Source organism: Chiloscyllium punctatum, chromosome 23 (assembly GCF_047496795.1).
Source record: "Chiloscyllium punctatum isolate Juve2018m chromosome 23, sChiPun1.3, whole genome shotgun sequence".
Taxonomy (NCBI): Eukaryota; Metazoa; Chordata; class Chondrichthyes; order Orectolobiformes; family Hemiscylliidae; genus Chiloscyllium; species Chiloscyllium punctatum.
In genome coordinates, this window is record NC_092761.1 from 92,201,644 (window position 1) to 92,214,128 (window position 12,485).

Genomic DNA, 12,485 nt, shown 5'->3' on the forward strand with positions numbered 1-12,485 from the left:
GATTGCCTCCACTGTTTCTCTCCTTTAGCCACTGCATCAAACAATTTATCATCCTCCATGATTTCACAGAATTCTTTCAGAGAAGGAGGCCATTCGGACCATCTTGCCTGTACCAGCTCTTCAAAACAGCATTATTATCGAGTGCCAATCTCTTGTCTTTTCCCTATGTTGCTGCACATTATTCCCATCTAAATGACCATCCAATGCCCTTTTGAATGTCTCAGTTGAACCTGTCTCCACCACATTTCCAGGTGTGTGGCAGACCCTAACTACTCACTGTGTGGAAAAGAAATCTTTTACTCACATGAGCTTAGCTTCTTTAGCAGATCATTTAAAATTTATTCCCTTTTGCTGTTGATCCTTTTAGAGTGGGAGCAGGTTATCCTGAGCCAAGATGAATGGTGCTGGAAAAACACAGCAGGTCAGGCAGCATCCGAAGAGCAGGAAGATTGACATTTTGGGCAAAAGCCCTTCATCAGGAATGAGCCCGTCATTCCTGATGAAGGGCTTTTGCCCAAAATGTCAATTTTCCTGCTCCTCAGATGCTGCTTGACCTGCTGTTCTTTTCCAGCACCACTCTAATCTTGGCTCTAATCTCCAGCATCTACAGTCCCCATTTTCACCTTCATACAGTTTATCCTGATCTACACTGCTGCCTGCTCGTCATTTTGAAAATCTCTATCATATCTACTCTTAGCCCTCTTCTCTCCAAGGAGAACAGTCCCAGTTTCCTCAATCTATCCCCAGAACTGAAGTTTCTTATTCCTGGAATCATTCTTTGAAATCGGACTGCAATCTCTCCACCTGTTTCAAGCTTTTTCTTCTCCAGAACTTCTTAAAAATATGGATACAATCCATCCAGCTCATGGGAAGAAAAGGAAAGCTCAAAGAAAATAATTATTTAGAGTCATTGAGATGTACAGCACGGAAACAGACCCTTCGGTCCAACCCGTCCATACCGACCAGATATCCCAACCCAATCTAGTCCCACCTGACAGCACCCAGCCCATATCCCTCCAAATCCTTCCTATTCATATACTCATCCAAATGCCTCTTAAATGTTGCAATTGTACCAGCCTCCACCACATCCTCTGGCAGCTCATTCCATACACGTACCACCTTCTGCATGAAAAAGTTGCCCCTTAGGTCTCTTTTATATCTTTCCCCTCTCACCCTAAACCTATGCCCTCTAGTTCTAGACTCCCCCACCCCAGGGAAAAGACTTTGTCTATTTATCCTATCCATGCCCCTCATAATTTTGTAAACTTCTATAAGGTCACCCCTCAGCCTCCGACACTCCAGAGAAAACAGCCCCAGCCTGTTCAGCCTCTCCCTATAGCTCAGATCCTCCAACCCTGGCAATATCCTTGTAAATCTTTTCTGAACCCTTTCAAGTTTCATAACATCTTTCCAATAGGAAGGAGACCAGAATTGCACGTAATATTCCAACAGTGGCCTAACCAATGTCCCGTACAGCCGCAACATGACCTCCCAACTCCTGTACTCAATACTCTGACCAATAAAGGGAAACATACCAAACGCCTTCTTCACTATCCTATCTACCTGAAACTCCACTTTCAAGGAGCTATGAACCTACACTCCAAGGTCTCTTTGTTCAGCAACAGTCCCTAGGACCTTACCATTAAGTGTATAAGTCCTGCTAAGATTTGCTTTCCCAAACTGCAGCACTTCGCATTTATTGAATTAAAGTCCATCTGCCACTTCTCAGCCCATTGGCCCATCTGATCCGGATCCTGCTGTAATCTGAGGTAACCCTCTTCGCTGTCCACTCCACCTCCAATTTTGGTGTCATCTGCAAACTCGCTAACTGTACCTCTTAAGCTCGCATCCAAATCATTTATGTAAATGACAAAAAGTAGAGGACCCAGCACCGATCTTTGTGGCACTCCACTGGTCACAGGCCTCCAGTCTGAAAAACAACCCTCCACAACCACCACCCTCTGTCTTCTACCTTTGAGCCAGTTCTGTATCCAAATGGCTAGTTCTACCTTTATTCCATGAGAACTAACCTTGCTAATCAGTCTCCCATGGGGAACCTTGTCAAATATTTCCTTCTCTTTATTCTTCCTGAATTGTGGAGTCAAAAAGTCTTTCCTCACAAGGATGCATACATATCTCCTCTAAACAAGAGCAGGGTAGAGAGCTGTTGAAAGCATTGATGGAATCTTTTGACTAGGACAGTAGAGAAAGAAGCTAGTTTAGAATACTAATGTGTGTGATTTGAGTGGAGATTCTACAGTAAAATAATAAAACATGATTCAAATGATTTTTCCTTGCTCCAGATTTTATTTTCCTACTGTTTTTGAGTAAGTGAGAGAAGGATTAAACATCTGAGGCAACTGGCTTTGATATTTGAATTCCTGGGTGTAGGAGGAAGCTCTCAGAATCTCTGTTGACCCTGTGGAGTCGACTATTGCATTTCTTCCTGGACATGAAGTTCAGTGCATCCTCTGATATGAATATCAATGGCCCCCTTTGTCAGTGTCAAATCTACTGATATTCTCATGTTCATTTCTCGATTCAAAACTGAACAGAAAACTACAGCTGCCTTGTTCTGTAAAGCACAGACCATCCCTCAGTTTCTGATTGTGTCTGTCTTCCTGCAGGAAAAAAGCTGTTTTATTTTTGCCATCGGCCGGAAGGATATTAAATCCTGAGTGCATCACAAGTGACGCAAAGGTAAAAGAAACAGAACAAAAAAATGAAAAGAATAGTCAGTTATGATGAGGAGAAGCAGAACAGCATGTTTGGGAAATGACTCTGTAATGGAGCCGGGGTTAATCCGCATGCAGCTTCGGGTTATTGAGTAACATATTTTAATAACTGATCTGAATATATATTGTATATACTACAACAGAACATTAAATTCTCTGAGGTAAAGAAGTGGGAATAACTGGATGTTTGTTTTTAATAAACCAGCACAGACATAATGGGATGAAGTCTTTCCTTCTGCGCTGTCAGATTCTATACAGTCCATGAGAATTATTTCCGAGTTTCTAATGCTAAATACGCTGAGGTAAGTAGCATGCTCTCCTGATGGTTTGATTGGTGAATGTTCTGCCTAGTGTGGTACTGAACCAACACAGCACATCCCTTGTTCCCGAATTCCCTTCATCTTAGAAGCTTAGGAATCCTATTCCATACTTCATAGAACGATAGAAAATAAAAGAAGGCCATTCAGCCCATCACATTTGTGACTTGAAAGATCTATCTGATTAGGCCCAAACCTCTTTACACGGCTTTGAATTCAGTACAACATTTTAATTACCCCAATTGGGAATGATCACTAAAAATGCTATTTTTGATTTGGAGAAGAGAGAGCCATCTGAGCACACAGGTTCTGTCCCAGAGAGTGGCCCATGTAATACTAGACATTCAATTTTCAACATAGAATGAATGTAAGAACACAGCATTGTTTCTTTGACAATAATGTTTGGAACTCCCCTGTAACCAACAATGCATGTCAGCCTTCAAGTAAGCCAGTACACTTAGAGCTTGAACAAGTTAGCTTCAACAAATAACACAATCGCAGAGCGAGGAAGGGGTCCCTCCGCCCATCGAGGCTACGCCAACAAAAATGTTACTCTGATTCTAAAGTCACCCCTCCCAGTGCTTGGCCCATGGGCTTGGCATTTCAAGTGCTCATCCACATCTGCAAGCTGACTTCACAAAACACCTCCATCCCCACACCCCTCCCACCCATCACATCTGCAAACTGACTTACACAACACTGCTCCCCCCAATACCCATCCCCACATTTTCTTTTATACCATCTATATGTCACAGATACAATGGACCCAGCTCTGATCCCTGTGGAATGTCACTGGACACTAACCTCCAGTCACACAAACACCCTTCTGCCACCCTCTATCTCACACCACTGAGCCAATTTTGGTTCCAATTTGCTGAGTTACCTGGATCCCATGACCTTTTATCTTCGTTATCAGTCTGTCTTGTGGAGCCTTGTCAAAAGCTTTACTGAAATTCATATAAACTACATCAATTGCATGACCCTCACGGTCCCCTCCTTGAAAAATGCAAATTTGTTAGGTATGAGCTCTCTCTGACAAAATCATGTACATCTGAATAAAGTGAAACCAATGTAATGTGAATTATTTAAAGTGAAATTAGAACTTGGAAACACCCCGGTCACCTTTGTGCTCTCATCGATCCGATAGTAAAGATGACGGAGTTGGGCTGAAAAGTTGTTGTTGTGATGCTGAGCCTCTCTATTTAACCAGAAGGGCTGATGCCTGAAACGTCGATTCTCCTGTTCCTTGGATGCTGCCTGACCTGCTGCACTTTCCCAGCAACACATTTTCAGCTCTGATCTCCAGCATCTGCAGTCCTCACTTTCTCCTCGAAGATGGTAATCTAGAACCCCAGGTTAATGGCCAACGAACAGGGGTTTGAACACCGGCAGTTGAAATTCAAATTCAATAAAATATAAAATATCTGGAATTAAAATGCCAGCCTAATGGTGACTATTTATCCAATCTGCTTCACTAAAGCCCTTTAGAGAGGAAATCTGCCTCTACCTGCTGCATTGCCAGCTGATAGTGAGTTACACCAGATTTCCCAGTGGCAGAGTTGCATGTGTTCTCCTGCACCTGCCTCTGGTACTTTAACATTTAATTGCAATCATGTGATAACCAGGAGAAATCAAGGGAACAGAAGTGGTGTTTGTCTAGGGCAGAGCCTTCACTGTCCTTCCTGAGATATACAGACTCCAACATTCCTAACTGTACATGAAGTCCTGTCTGTCTGAACTGCTGAAACAGTCCCAGACATCCAAAAACTAAACTGCCCTTCTGCTGCTTTGAATGTTTTTCCTCAACTAAAACTGATTGTAGTTCGTCATTATCTATTTTGTGTTGTAAAAGTTCAACTTTATAAACAATTAATCAATTAACTCACCAGGTAGCTTGCTAGCCATTTTACTTCAGTAACATGCTTCTTAAAAATGTTGTTTGAACTCCCTTTTCAAAAAATGACATTCTGACCATTTTTTAAAAAGCCCTCTTCATTAAACCAAAAACCTGTATTCCAGAATCCAAATTGTGAAAAGATTGTGATACATTACAAACCTTGATCATAATATAGAAAGTATGGCCACACCGTGTGGTTGAAGTGGACAATGCATTTAAGGTAAAGCTAAAGACAAGCCTAAGAGGGAGAAGGGAACAGTGGTGACAACAAGACATTTTGTTGAGGAAAGCTGTAAAGACGCTCAACTGGAGCATAAACTCTGGCGAATTTTTACTGACCAATATTTATCCCTCTATCAATATTACATAAGCAAAATTAATTGCTCATTAATCTGACATCATTTTGTGGGCCTTTGCAATGTGTAAATTGACTTTTTTTTGCCCATGGAACAATTATAATTATAATAGTGATGGTGGCACAAGCATAATATCACTGGGTTGGTAATCTAGAACTGAAAATGTGTTGCTGGGAAAGCGCAGCAGGTCAGGCAGCATCCAAGGAGCAGGAGAATCGACATTTCGGGTATCAGCCCTGAAGAAGGGCTGATGCCTGAAACGTCGATTCTCCTGTTCCTTGGATGCTGCCTGACCTGCTGCACTTTCCCAGCAACACATTTTCAGCTCTGATCTCCAGCATCTGCAGTCCTCACTTTCTCCTCGAAGATGGTAATCTAGAACCCCAGGTTAATGGCCAACGAACAGGGGTTTGAACACCGGCAGTTGAAATTCAAATTCAATAAAATATAAAATATCTGGAATTAAAATGCCAGCCTAATGGTGACTATTTATCCAATCTGCTTCACTAAAGCCCTTTAGAGAGGAAATCTGCCATCCTAACCCAGCCGGGTCTACATTTGACTCCAGACCACAGCAAAGTGGTTGACTCTGAACTACCCTCTGAAATGGCTGAAAGAGCCACTCACTTCGGGGGGCATAAATACTGATCTTGCCATCAATGCCCATGTCTCATAGAGTCATATAGCATGGAAACAGACCCTTCAGTCCAAGCAGTTGATGCCGACCATAATCCCAAACTAAGCTAGCCGCCCCTGCCTGCTCCTGGCTCATATCCCTCCAAAGTTTTCTTATTCATGTACCTGTCCAAATGTCTTTTACATGTTTTGATTGTATCTGTATCCACCACTTCCTCTGGAAGTTCATTCCACACAAAAAGTACCCTCTGTGTTAAAAAATTGCCCTCATGTCTTTTTTAAATCTCTCTCCTTTTAGCTTAAAAAATGCCCCCCAGTCTTTAAATTCTCCACTCCAGGGCAAAGACAACTACCATTAACTCTATCCATACCTGTTATTATTTTAGAAATGTCCATAAGGTTGCCTCTTAACCTCCTACTCTCCAGTGAGAAAAATCCCAACCTATCTAGCCTTTCTTTATAACCCAAATCCTCCATACCCGAAACCATCCTGGCAAATCTCTTCTGAACCCTCTCCAACTTCATAATATCCCTCTTATAACTGGGTGACCAGAACTGGACACAGTGCTCCAGAAGAGGCCTCACCAATGTCCTGTACAATCTCCACACGACTTGCCAACTCCTATATTCGAAGGACTGAGCAATGAAGGCAAGCGTACGAAACACCTTTTTAACCACCCTGTCTTTATGTGAGGCAAACTTCAAAGAATTATGTACCTCTGTTCTACAACACTGCCCAAGGCCTTACTTTTAATTGTATAAGCCCTACCCTTGTTTGTTGAATGAACTTATCCAAATTGAACTCCATCTGTCATTTTTCGGTCCATTGACCTGTTTGATCAAGATCCTTTTGTAATTTCAAAAAAACCTTCTTCACTCTCTCCAATGCCACCAATTTTAGTGCAGTCCACAAACTTACTGACCATGCCTTCTATATTCTCATCCAAATCATTAATATAAATGACAAACAAAAAAGGACCCAGAGCTGATCCCTGTGGAACATCGCTGGTGACAGACCTCCAGTTCGAAAACTAACCTCGACCAGCACTCTCTGTCTCCTGCTGTTCAACCAATTATGTATGCAATTGGCACGCTCAAAACTCAATAAAGTTCTTCTGGAATTTTCAGAAAATGTAGAAGGGTCTAATTAAAAGAAATTATTTCCTTTTTAATAAGTAAGATTCTTTCTTTTTAATCATTTGTTCACTGCTACCTCTCTTTTACACATGACTTACATTTATCTACATTAAGATCCACCTACTAGATCTTAGTCAATCCACCCAATTAGTCCAAGTTTCTCTGAAAATCCTTAATATTTTTATCTGCTATCTGCCCCACTCTGCTTCATGTCACCAGCAAAATTAATAATGAATGTGCTCATGTTTTGAAGGTGGAGATGATGTCCTCTATACCATTCAGTCATTCAAAGTTCCAGAACAGATCTCAATATAACACCAGTGGTCATTACATCCTATTTCTCACCTTCAGTCACTGAGCCAATTTCAATTAATGTAGATCACTCACCATTGACACTCTGAATTTTGTTCTCTAACATGAAGAACTTTGCCTGCATCCCTTCTATTTATTCCATGTTGTTAATTTGTTGGACGTCATATCGGAATATTTCAGAAAGGAATAATATAATTTATAAGATTAGAATTTTCAAACAAATGACAGCAAAACAATCAAAGAGGCTATCTTGGAAAATGTAATATGATCAAAGTATTGGATGTACAGCAACAGGAGGAGAAAAACATCAGATACCTGCAGATATTGAAAAACAGATTACAGCCCACTGACCCACACTCCATCTCTCTCCTCGTGTTGACTATTATGTGTGTGAGACACTCAGCTGACTTTACATTATCCTGTAGTCCTGATAATGTTGCAATTCATTATCTTGTTTCCCTGATATGATCTAGATCGTGATGTGCAAAGAACAATTTCAAAGTTTCCGTTTCAATTTCAAACGACACTGAACTTGGGAGAATTGGAAACTGTAAAGACGGCAGTAAAACTTCAAGACATTGACAAGTTATTGGATTGGGCAGACAGGTGGCAAATGAGGATCAATGTGGAGAAGTGTGAGGTGATGTGCTTTGGTAGAAAGTAAATGGAGGGACAACATAAAGTGAAGGATTCAACTCTAAATAGTGCGCAGGAGCATAGATACCATGGAGAAACTGTTCCACTCAAAATTGAATGAGAACCACATGGCACAATTTTAAAGTATTTTGCAAAAGGAGCAAATAAGAAATGAGAATTTTTTTTCACTTGGTGAGTAGTTAGGGTCTGGAATGCATTGCTTGGAAAGATGCTGGAGGCAGGTTCAATAGAGACTTTCAAGACAGCATTGTTTTATTTAAATAATCATTCAATGTGCAAGGTTGCAGGGGTACAGTCGGAAACTGGCAGCAAGAAAGTGCCCAAAGAGCCAGTGTAGACACAATGGACCAAATGGCCTTCATCTCCTTGATATTAGTTATTCTGTGAATGACAGCTTCAGTTAATAGTTCCTGTGTGTGTGAGATTCTTGGGTTTTAGTTATTTTCTAAATGATTCTTTCCTAGCTATTCACTTTTTGTAAACAATTCACTCACAGGATGAGGGTATTGCTGGCTAGGAAGCATTTGTCACCCAGAAGGCAGTTAAGAGTCAACCACATTACTGTAGTCCCAGGTAGGTCAGACCAGGTAAGCTTGGCAGTTTCCTTCCCTAAAGGGCTTTGGTGAACTAGATGGGCTTTCCCTGACAGTCAACAATGTATTCATGGTCATCATTAGACTCTTAATTCCAGATTTTTGTTAAAATTCAAATTTCACCATCTGCCTTGGTGGGATTCAAACCTGGATGCCCAGTGTATTCCCTGGGTCTCTGGATTAACAGTCCTTGCAATAATTCCATGAGGCCATTGCCTCCACAAGATTAGATTTAGCCATTTTATCAAATTGTTTTGGGACTTGAACTTAGATCTTCTGGTTCAGAGAAAGGGACACTACCATTGTGCCATTGGAGCCTTAGAGTAGAAGAGGATGTTTCAACCCATCAACCCATAGGTTCTGGGGTTGGCACAGTCCACTGCACCACCCTCTTGGCTGCTAATACTGTTATACTCGATTTCAAAGCTTCCTTTTAAAACTGTAAATTAACTTAGTGAGTTATTCAGAGCCGAGAGGGTGGCGTTGGAAAAGCACAACCGGTCAGGCAGCATCCGAGGAGCAGAAGAATCGACGTTTCGGGCATAAACCCTTCATTGGGAACTAGTCAGTTATTCAAACTGCTTTATTTACACATGTGTTTGTTTAATAAAGATTTTTTTAATGTTCCCCTGGGAATTCTGTACATATAAACCTAATTGAAACTTCGTACTTTACTGATGGCATGAGTCTAATATTTAATTATGATGATGCAACAAGGAGCTTAACCGACTGTCACAGATTTTAGAGTTTATAACATCCTCCCCAGAGGATGGGAATGAAACCTTCACTGGGTTGCTGGCAGTTCAGAGTTTTGTTAATCCTCTCTAGATTTTGCTGTGGGTTTGCAGTCGGAGTTGTCCTGGTGTTAGAGGAGTGGGTGATGCATTTCAACTTGAAATGGATAAGTGCTACCGCAGGACCACATCTGAAGTCCTCTGTTTGAAAACTTGCTCCCTCCAATGCTCACAACTGTTGTCTTGTTTGATGATTGCTTTCCTATTCCTTTCTGAAAGATGAGGTTCATAAAGGATTCCAGCCTTGTCCACCATGCCCACTCACCATGATCCTAGAACTTGAACACTAAGAGACAATAAATTTTCATTGAGGGTATCTGTACATAACTACACATTGAGCCAACTCTGAAGAGACAGCATTGGATAGAGGACATATAATAATCAGGCCTGTTTGTATAAAGGATAATTGGTAACTGGTGCCAGGTGATGCTTTATGATTTGTCACATGAACAGGTCCCAGACGTGTGACAGTCAGTTAAGCTCCTTGCTGCATCATCATAATTAAATATTAGACGAATGAAACAATCTTTGCATCAGTGTTCACTGAGGAGAGGGGCATGATGAATGTTGAGATTAGAGATAATTACTCTAGATCACATTGACATAACTAGGGAAGATGTGTTGGGTAGGTTAGATGTTAATAAGGTGAACAAATCCCCAGGACCGAATGGGATCTATCCCAGGTTGTTGAAGGAGGCAATACAGGAAATAGCTGGGGCCCTGACAGATATCGTTGTAGTATCCTAAAACACAGGTGAGGCGCTGAAGGACTGAAGGATTGCTCATGATGTCCCCCTGTACAAGAAGGGTAGTAGGAATATTCTGGGTAACTACAGACCAGTGAGCCTGACGTCAGTGGTGGGAAAGTTGCTGGAGAAGGTACTGAGGGATAAAATCTATTTATATTTGGAAAAGAATGGGCTTATCAGTGATAGGCAACATGGTTTTGTGTGGGGGAGATGGTGCTTTACCAACTGAATAGAGTTCTTTGAGGAAGTGACCAAATTGATAGATGAAGGAAGGGCTGTGGATGTCATATACATGGACTTTAGTAAGGCATTTGATAAGGTTCATCTTGGATGAGGAAGTGGAGGGGGGTGATTAGTAAGTTTACCGATGACATGAAGGTTAGTGGAGTGGTGGATAGTGTGAAGGCCTGTTGTAGGTTGCAACGGGATATTGACAGGATGCAGAACTAGGCTGAGATGTGGCAGATGGAGTTCAACCTGGAAAAGTGTGAAGTGATTCACTTTGAAAGGTCAAATTTGAATGCAGAATACAGTGTTAAAGGCAGGATTCCTGGCAGTGTGAAGAAACAGAGAGATCTTTGGGTCCATGTCCATAGATCCCTCAAAGTTGCCACCCAGGTTGATGGAATTGTTAAGAAGGTGTGTGGTGTGTTGGCTTTCATTAACTGGAGGATTGAGTTTAAGAGCTGTGAGGTTATACTGCAGCTCTATAGATCCCTGGTTAGACCACACTAAGAATATTGTGTTCAGTTCTGGCCGCCTCATTATAGCAAGGATGTGGAAGCTTTAGAGAGGGTGTAGAGGGAATTTATCAGGATACTGCCTGGACTGGAGGGCATGTCTTATGAAGAAAGGTTGAGGGAGCTAGGGCTTTTCTCATTGGAGTGAAGAAGGATGAGAGGTGACTTGATAGAGGTGGACAAGATGATGAGCGGCATAGATAGAGTGGATAGCGAGAGACTTTCCCAGAGTGGAAATGGCTATCACGAGGGGACTTAATTTTAGGGTAATTGGAGGAGGGTTTAGGGAAATGTCAGAGGTAGGTTCTTTACACAGAGAGTGGTGGGTGTGTGGAATGCATTGCCAGCAGTGGTAGTAAAGTCAGGTACATTAGGGACATTTAAGCGACCCTTGGATAGACTCACGGAAGATAGTACAATGAAGGGTATGTAGGTTAGTCTGATGTAAGAGTAGGATAAAGGCCGGCACAACATCAAGGGCCGAATGGCCTGTAGTGTGCTTTACAGTATTCTATGTCAATATTCTATGTTAATTACACTCTGGTAACACTCGAAGTAAACAAAGTTAAAAGAAAAGAAATTGGTTGGAGAACTCTTTCTCAGACAGTTCCTCAGGACTGCGGCCTTGTGTTCACTCTAGTTTAATGAATTCTGAGATGGCTGATAGCCCTGTGCTTAATCTATAGACTTTGCCACATACAAGGCAGGTGAGTCTTGAAGGGATAGGTCAAAAGGTTGTTTCAAGGTTTGTGTGCTTCCTCTAATGCCTCAGCTTCACCTCTGCACATTTCTGTTGACATGTCTCAAGATGCCCGATGCCTTTTTAATCTGGTTGCTCACTAGTCGGGGTCTGTCAAGAGTCAGTGGGGATGTTTGACTCTTCAGGGATGCTTTGAGAGCATCCTGAAAGGGTTTACACTGTCCTTCTGGAAGTTTCCTGGCATATCTCAGTTTCAAAACAGTTACATCAGAAGTCTGGTGCCACATGTATAAACTACAAGTCCACCTGTCTAAGCTGGTTTTGAGTGATTAACAACTTAATGCTAGCATTTTGGCTTCAATAAGAACCTTGCTATTGGATTGTCTTTCTTACCAATGAATTTGGAAGATCTTGTGAAGGCATCACCGATGATAACTCCCCAGTGCCTTGGGGTACCTGTACAGCTGTTTAGTAAACCATGATTGACATAAATCTTGGCTTGAGATCTGGTTCTCGAAAATCCTTTTCTTCAGTTGGCCAAAGGTTGAATGAGCATGTTGAGAGGCCATTGTGAATTTTCTTGTTAGGAGACTCTAAAAATTTCACAAAGGGGAGATCCAAGATGGCGGTGACCCAGCAGGTCTGAGTCTGTAGTGCTCAGGCAAAGTGGGCTGCCCGTCTCCACCACACCTGCCAAATCATTTAAAATATTTAATACAGCTAGTTATTTTGCACCAAAATTGAGCAGTTTAGTGCCCCATTAAAATGACTAAAGGAAAGAATGCCCGCAGTTCTCAGCAGGCAGGAACCCCTCCCCCACCTTCCCCAGCTGCAGCAGAGGTGCCCGCAGCCACCCCGGGGG